The sequence below is a fragment of the Rutidosis leptorrhynchoides genome, chromosome 6, assembly GCF_046630445.1.
Source record: "Rutidosis leptorrhynchoides isolate AG116_Rl617_1_P2 chromosome 6, CSIRO_AGI_Rlap_v1, whole genome shotgun sequence".
Lineage (NCBI taxonomy): Eukaryota > Viridiplantae > Streptophyta > Magnoliopsida > Asterales > Asteraceae > Rutidosis > Rutidosis leptorrhynchoides.
In genome coordinates, this window is record NC_092338.1 from 154,896,302 (window position 1) to 154,905,974 (window position 9,673).

General features: G+C 31.9%; 1 pseudogene; it reads left to right on the plus strand.

Annotated features, from left to right (window-relative positions):
- Positions 1 to 8,730: 8,730 nt before the first annotated feature.
- LOC139853120 (glutaredoxin-C11-like) lies at positions 8,731 to 9,447 on the plus strand (annotated as a pseudogene).
- Positions 9,448 to 9,673: the final 226 nt, after the last annotated feature.

A 9,673-nucleotide genomic window follows, 5' to 3' on the forward strand; every position in this document is an offset into this window, starting at 1 on the left:
ACAAAAGTATGGAACTCCAAAATATAAAGGAAACGAAGGGGGTGAATTTATAGTGAAATATTCGACAGAGCAATCGAAACAGATTATCGCATTTAACCAAAGAGGATTCTAATTTCCTTAAATATCGAAGAACCAAATCTTATTACAAATATTTTCCCTAAATCTCTTAAACTCCGGAAATCAACCCTATCTTCATCAAAAGATATGACTAAACGTTACCTTTCCTATTTCATTATTTTGTGATAGCTTCACTCGTACTCTTCACATAAATGAATTGTTATATTCATATTACTCACTGATGATAAAAACTCTAAATTCTAGCTTATATGCATCTTAAAAACATACTTATTGTCAGCCATGACCATCCCAATCAAATTTCGGTACGAAATTTCTTTAACAGGTAGGTACTGTGACGACTCGGAAATTTTCTACCAAATTTAAACTTAATTTCTATATATTTTGACACGATAAGAAAAGTCTGTTAGGTTGAGTCTCAAAAATTTTGAACTGTTTCATATATGCAATTACCCTTCAACTATCTCTGACGATTCATGAACCATTAATTGTAAATAAATGTGTATAAATATAAATATAAATATACATATATGTATATACATATATAATAACTTAAAATAATAATATACGATTTAATCGTTAGAACTGAAAATGTAAAATAAGATAAAAGTTGAACTATAAATTGATTACGAAGATTTTTAGATTTGTTAAAAATATTTTTTTACCTTTTTAGTTTGAAGTTTAGTACTCCGTACATATTATTTGGGACAGAAAATAAATAATTAACGAACCTTTTTTATCAGATTTTGGGGCAGAAAATAAATAATTAACGAACCATTTTTATCAGGTTTCATACAGTTAATGACCAGAATAAATAAATGGTCTTAATTTAAAAATTGGGGATTTTTCTGAACACTTTTATATATTAACTATTTAGCAATGGACTACGAATCATCACCCGTAAAAATTGTCGGCAATATAAATTGAGGTTGCTGATTAAATATACACGTTTAATTAACTCTATGATTATTTAATATATTATTATTATTATTATATTATTATGATTATATTATATATACATATACATATACTGGGTTCTTCCTAAATAGACAACCATCAACCTCATATCCATTTATGTTAGTCGAGAACCACCATAATCATCAGATCATAACCTACAACTTCTACAATTTGATCCCTCATTCATTGCTTCCATTTGATAACTACAACAACTACATATACACACACATGCTCGACTCCAACACCTAACAAAACCACAACCGCCACCACCCTCTTCCTTTGAACACCACCTCCTACAATAGAAAGATGATGATGATTAACTGCTGCTGTCCGGTTCTGTTTGAATCCGAAAACCAACCATCACTCAATCACCATCGAACCACCATCACAACCACCGTAAACCATCCTCCATCTCTCTCTCTTTCTCTCTCTTTCTCTCTCTCTCCTGTTTCTGTTTGAAGACCGTCCCAATCCACCACCATGACCATCGACCACCATAACAAAACACCATCTCCATCACAACCGCCAACACCAAACTGCAGCCTTTTTACTACTGTAAACCATTAACTGTCGCTGCTACATCTTCCTTTATGTTTCAGTTCCGTACAGACACAACCCAACATCACCATAATTAATCAACACCACACAATCGCTTGTTTTGTTTCCTGTTTCTGTCAATCGAACAAAACACAAACCCAAGAACCCATTGCTGTTTCTTTTCATGAAACCATCACTATACTGCAAATGTTCCTGTCGACTTCCATCACCATCGCCATCATCACTAAACCACCTTACCACCACCATTCAGCCACGCTCACCACCGCCGGAAGAACCCCAAACAAATCACCATCTCTCTATCTTATACTCGTTTTCTTTTATTTCTCTTCCTGTTCAGCGAGAATTAAGATTGATGTTGATGACACTGTTGACGATAGAAACGATGATGTGATGATACGATTATGATGACTGTCATGGTTGTGGTGATGATGAATAGTGAGTTGACGTGGTGATGACTGTCGTTCGTGTTACTCAACTCATTCTTTTATTCGGTTTGAAGATTATAAACTTCAAATTAAACTTGGGCCGTGATAATATTTTTTTTCTTTTTGTTGTTGGGCCGAGGTTCATAGTATTTTCTATGTTGGGCCGAATTTAACCATGGGCTCGTTTTGTTAAAGAAGCAGTAAAATATGGGTTAAATAAATTAAGATGTGAATTAATTCAGAAAATCGGGAACAGAGGGACGATTAAGGGTGTTTGCATGGAACGAGAGGTCTTGGGTTCGAGCCTGGGCTTTGGCATTTTTTTTTTTTAAGAAGAAGTAGAAACAGAAAGAACGAGTTATATATATATATATATATATATATATATATATATATATATATATATATATATATATATATATATAGGTGATATTATTTCAGAAAAACTGAAATGGACGAATGGTTAAGTATGTTATCGGGTTAGCGGGACGTAATGGGTTCAAACCCGGACTTGGGCATTTTTTTAGAACTACTTCTTTGAGCTAGTTTACTTATTACTCATTATTATTATTATTATTATTATTATTATTATTATTATCATTATTATTATTATTATTATTATTATTATTATTATTATTATTATTATTATTATTATTATTATTATTATTATTATTATTATTATTATTATTATGTTAAGGTAAGGTTTAAAAAAAAATTTAGGATTAAGTTTATGATTTAAAATAAGTTAATGATATGATTATGATTATTAAGAAAAAGTATGATTAAGTTTATGACAAATACATATTATTATTTTTGAAAATTATTAATATTAATATTATTATTATTATTAAAACTATTATTATTATTATTATTATTATTAAGTATCATTATTATTGTTATTAGAATTATCATTATTTTTATCATTATTATTTTACTATCCATATTATTATTTTTTTAACATTAATATTATTATTTTTACATTACTATTATCATTTTTATTATTACTATTATCATTATTATTTTTTATAAAAGCCATATTATTATTATTATTATTATTATCAATTATCAATATTACTACTAATATTATTATCATTACTACAATAAAAAATAGTCATATATAAATATACTTAACTAAACTATATTAACATTTTTATTTATTTAAAGAATATAAAATAAATACATTTAATTAAGTTACTAATGAAACACATAATTTATTAAAATAACAAGTATATCACTAATAATATATAAATTTGTTCGATTACAAATATGTGTGTTAATATATATATAACTGATATAGGTTCATGAATCCGAGGCCAACCTTACATTGTTCAGTATCGTCGTATGCATATTTTTACTACAAAATATCGTATTGTGAGTTCATTTGCTCCCTTTTACTTTTTACATTTTGGGACTGAGAATACATGCGCTGTTTTTATAACTGTTTATTTAAATGCTTTTTGAAATATTTTTGAACTGAGAATACATGAAATGCTTTTATAAATGTTTGACGCGATATGACACAAGCAAAACATTCCTCGAATGAATTATTATACATACGAGAGGTTTTGTTGATTATGATATGTTGAATTAGTTGGACATTATAATTGCCACTAATTGATGTGAATATTTTCCCCTGATTATTATAGCTTGGTAACCTAAGAATTAGGAAACGGGTATGGCCCCTAATTCACGCGAATCCTAAAGGTAGCTACCGGGTTTAACACCTTCACCCAGAATGTTCACTAGATGGAAGAGCTAGTGGGCGTGGTGTTTAGTACTTCGAAGTTTATATATTGATTACAGACTGAAAGTTCTGTTTATTTTGGAGATATTTATGATGCGCATTAAATGTTAAGGTCGGTTACCAAGCAACGGAAAAAAAAATGAAAAGCGAATGTTATGTATCGAGAGAATGATTTTTATACACAGGTTATGTGTATGATATTTTGTACACGATATATGTGTACGGTTACAAAGAATTATTGAAAAATGGTTTCGTACACGAGATATGTGTACTGTATTTAAAAGAAATCGCATGTACATTACAGGTGGGTATATGATTCGGGCCCATTTGTACCATGCACATTTAAATCTTGTAGTCTATCAAAATCACTGAATTTTATTGTTTACGATAAATCTATGAACTCACCAACCTTTTGGTTGACACTTTTAAAACATGTTTATTCTCAGGTATGAAAGAAACCTTCCGCTGTGCATTTGCTCATTTTAAAGATATTACATGGAGTCGCTCATGGCATATAGAGGTCAGTACCTCGCAATGGGACCAACTGTTGAAGACTTCGTTCAGGCGGATCAGGACGGGTCACTACAAGTATGATGATCCTCAAGGGAGTTTGTTGGTGTACAAATCCGAGTAAAGAAGGAATGTTGATCGAACTACGTCCTAGGGGGAGTATGTTGGTGCATAATAGGCCCAAGTTCGATAAAGGCCCAAATGAGTATAAATAGAGTTTAACGTTTATCATTTGAGGCTAATGATCATATAACCCTAAACCGCTCCTAGTCGTTTTCTCTCATCTAGATCAGTCCCAAAAACCCACCAAGTCGAATTAACGACTCTAGGCTTCGATCTAATCAATCATTCTTGATTGGTTCGACTAAATCGACACCTGAACGTCACGAATTCGCCAGAATATCGATCCGAAGATCCGAATAGTGTCTACACACAGTTTACAAAATAGCTGTAACTAGTTGTGGATCCCTCGCCTCGCGTCGGGGGCTCCGTTTTGAATGCGAGTTAAAAAAAAGTGTTGATCTATTTTGTAAAAAAAAAAAAATTCGACATCTAACGTTGAAGGGTTGTTCCTTTGTGAAAGTTTCTTCTTTTAGCGTTCGGGGGGGGTTTTTTTTTTTTTAAAGTTAGTTGATCTATTTTGTAAAAAAAAATATTTTTCGACATCTTTTGGTTGTATTGAAGGGTTGTTCCGTTTATGAAAGTTGTTTTTTTATCGTTTGAGAAAAAAAAAGTAGCACAGTAGTAGCGTGATGAGTGTTATTATTCAATATTTTTAGTGTTAGTGATGGGATAAATAATATTTTAGAATATAGGTATAAAATGGGGAGGTTCGATTTGTATTTTAATGAAAATTAGGGGGTTAGGTGTGTGAAAAATGAAATATTAAATAGTACTATAAAATAGGGGGGTTCGATTTATATTTTAATGAAAGTTAGGGGGTTTGGTGTATGAAAAATGAAATATTAAATAGTACTATATATATATATAACTAATAAGACAAATTTTGTCTATTAGTTATTAGTAATAGTAATAGTAATAGTAATACTAATAGTAATATATGATATGAAAAATAGGAAAAGAAGAGTAAATTATGATCATAATTATTTGCGTAGCACCTGAAAGGTATTGAATAATGCATGATGGTTTCATTCAAATGTGACATTGAAGAAGAAATTCACAAGGATAAATAATAAGCTGGTCCTATAATATAGGCTAATTTGAAAGCGACATGCTACGGAATGATGCATTGGATCACTAGATTTGTATAATGTAGTTTAAAGAAACAAACTATGGGTTAAAATATTAAGTTAACATATCACCCTCATTGTATTCTACATTAATTTTATTTAACCACTTACTTCATACATGTGATATATATTTACGAGTTTGACCTACAATGAGTCAATGAAACAATCAAGCCTACATAATTTTGGGTTTGTTTTGAAAAATCGTTACTAAAATATAGAAAATTGTCACTGCATTTATAAAAGATGGCCATTTCATTAGGTCAAGATACTTTAACAATTCCTTGAAATTAGATGTAAGATTGTTGTAATAGTGTTCAGGCTTACTCATCATTGAAATATAAACCTTTAATTTGTAACGAAAAAGATAGGAGGTTATTGCAGTCTAGAAGCGTGTGGCAGTCGATTTTGTTTGGAAATGGAATGGTGATTTGAACAAGGGAGGATATTTGGTTTCAAAATATAATATGCTGTTTTTTTTTTTTTTTGAACAGCGATTGAGATCACCCGAGGGGGACTAAACCACCCGTTGCGATCATCTCCCGTTTCGACTATGCCGATGCAGCGATAATAACCCCTCCCCATTGCTGCCCGGGAGGAAACCTTGAAACCGATCCAAGGGCACGGCCAAGTAAAATGCTAAGTACTATAAAAGAAAGGAGCAGTGCAGGTATTAGTAAGGTATGTAAAATTATATAATAAGTTATCTTTAGTAAAGATTATTGAACGATTATAGTTTTCATAGTACAGTTGACCCTTTTGAACCCGACCCACTTGACCCGTCTACAAAATTTGACTCGTCTACAAAATTTGACCTGTTTGATCCATGACCCGTTTGACCTATGACTCGTTTCGACCTGTTAACCAACTTGACCAATTTGGACCGTTTAAAAATCTGACCCGATTGACCCATAACCCATGACCCATTTCAACCCAAAACCTTTTTGACCCGTTACCCAAACCGATCGTTTTCCAGGTATAGACTATAGCAGTAGGAGTTAAAATGGAAACGGTAAAACCTGGTTTTCTCATGTTTAAAAATTACAAGTATTTTAGGATTTAGGATACATAGAAAATACTTTATGGGTTAGAGATTAGATATGAAAGTTTTGGGGTAGGAATATATTACGCCACAAGAGAGTAAAGATGATCACTCTAGTATCCTTATCCATTTTACCCTTTTCAGCTATTCGATCACTCTTATTAGAAATATTCCAATCCTTATTAAAATATGTCAACGATGATTCTGGTTACGCAGGCCCATTTGAGATGATATATAAGAAAAGAAACCCGAGAATTTCTACTTTTTTCTTCATACACTTATACAGAATTTCAATACATACTGATGTGTTTAATTATTGGCTAGTGGTGAAGCATCTGAAGAGGTGGAGATCATGTAGCCATTGTTTCCCCACATCTATATTCTCAACATTTTAGTTTAAGAAATTAAAAAGTAAATGCATTGACATTGAAAAAGTTGAATTTTGAAATATGCAGATGCTTATTTCAGCATCATGGCTAAATTATATATGCATTTATAGATTCTTACTGCTTAAAGCATCATTTGGTTGGTTATCAGTTCAGATAGGATTAGAAGCACATCGGAATTCTTTACGTGATAAATGTCGATATTTTTTATGGACATCCATTTTTTAAGTTAATGTAAAGTTCAGACTAGATAGAAAGATTTAAAGTTTCATCAGAATAGTAGTTATGTGCTTGCCTACATTAGACCAGTCAAATGGCATGTCGATATTCGTCGTAAGATTTAAGTAAGCTACTGAAATATCTAAAAAAATTTATGCAGGTAAGTTGTTTCCTAAGTTTTAAAAAATCTAGACTAGATAAAGAACAGGTTCCATTCAGGGTAGATTTGTAATTCTGACTTGCTACCTCCTATTTACTCAAAATCAGTCAATTATTGTTAGCTAACATTATATTTGTCAAAGGTGTTTTACTGTTTGCATAATCAAATGCTTCCAGCCTCTTATATTGCTCTGCTCCAAAATAATGAGATGTTTTACCTTTTTTTAATATTAAAGATTTCAACTTAATGAACCATATCACGATACTCATGTTAAAAACTCTCTAGCAGCATATGTTGGAGTGGCAAAAGGGCCAGAAACGTTACTATTAATTTACAGCATAAATTATTAAACCCCCCTCTCCAATCCAATTGACCTGCGTTACAAACTATGTTTCGAACGTATGATCTGCTCATTTTGTGACCTTTATTATTTGGCGAATCTAGGATGAAATTCTATTGGGGTCCCAAAAAAAAAGTTTCAAAGCTAAATATATTTAAATGATATTTTAGTGGTTGTTTACCTTTAAAAATACATAAATCCTAAAAATATATGGGATCATTTAGCTAAATATAGTGGTGTCCTATATAATTTGAAGAGTAAATGGTAAAAAGAAAAATTCAAGGTAGTGGAGTCATAGGACCCCACAAGGCTACATGTAGAATCCCCTTGCCTCTATAGTTGTATGTAGAAGTTGGAATAAAAGGTAGCATAACACAAAATAACCGTGTTAAGTCTTTGTTCACTCCTTAGTCTTGTGAACGTTAATAGCGTCTAGTTATCCATAGTAACGACTTTAATTTCATCTACAGTTATCTAATTTACTAAAAACGTTGGCTCGATTTTTGAACCTTCAATTTTCATGCAACCAGACATTCGAAAATTTACTGTGATTTTTTGAACCTTCATTTTCATGCATCTATTTCTATTCCTTGATGATTCTATTCGATAAAACAAAAAATTTCAACTCCTAATTGTCAAAATTCTTCGTGCTGCAGGCATAGGCATAGCAGCACCTCCCAAGTACTAATTCTACACTTGTTTCTGATTTCCGTTAATTGTACAGGTTTTCTGGAAGGATTCTCGTCTTTAACACATCAGCAAACTGAAAAGTCCGATTTTAGCCTCTCAAATCATTATTTTTGCACTAAACCTGAAGAATATATTCCCCACCTACATGGCTTCTATTGATTAAGCTTGTAACTATACCACATGTGTCAACCTGTTAATAGCACAATTCATCATCGTTATCAAGCAAATCACCACAACCCTTTATCTAAATAAAAGATATCCAAAAGGAACATATCTTTTTCACATTTATTACTCGACTTTATTCTTCATTTCCCTTTAATTTGTGTCGCTTATATAAGAGTAAATCCCAATTCATAGTTCAACAAGTCAACCTTCAAGTATTACAAACATATCTACACTTGATCATTAGTTTTTAGCAATTTGAAGTCTAACCGATTTTCACTAATGGATAGAGTAAAAGCTTTGGCATCAAAGAATGCAGCGGTGATCTTCACCAAAAGTTCGTGTTGTATGTGCCATAGCATCAAGGCGCTATTCTATGACCTTGGTGCAAGTCCAGCTATTCATGAAGTTGACCATGATGCAGATATGGAGTAAGCCCTACGACGCCTAGGCTGTAATCCCGCTTTCCCTGCGGTGTTTATTGGTGGTAAATATATTGGTTCAGCTAAAGATGTCATTTCCCTTCATGTTGACGGGTCTCTGAAAAAAAAAGCTGATTGATGCACGAGCTATCTGGTTCTAGCATGTATCAACATGTATCCCGAGTTGTAGTAGTTTTTGTTGGAGTATGATACCAAAATAATAGTGAGCGGAAGCATTTTAAAATTTACAAAATCATACTCCTCTAAAGACCCATATACAAAACTTTTAGCAAACGAAATTAAATAAACAAACAAGAATAGGTTTGATTACAACCTTTGTAGCTTTTCTTGAAGATCCTAGCTTGTAGAGAATCCAAAGGAGAGTTCCTCTAAACGGTAGACACCCAAAGTTCCAATCTTGCTTTGATCTATACCTTCTATTTTTAAAAACCCTTTTTTTTCTTCCTTTGTAAAACCACCGATTTGTTTTTGTTAAAAAGGTTAAAAGAGTTTTTTGGAGAATAACAAAATGATGATAATTATTTTGTTTGATACTACTACCCTTTTGTATCAGTATCTTAAATTTTTTTTTTAGAAAACATCACTACCCAAGTGGGTCTTTTGAAGGTCAAGCATGCCTCCCAATTTCCATGTGGCTATCTTTTCAAGAAGCATGTATCGGTTTTTAAAACAAGCATGCCACCTCTATTGATATTTTATTATGTGGGTATATTTT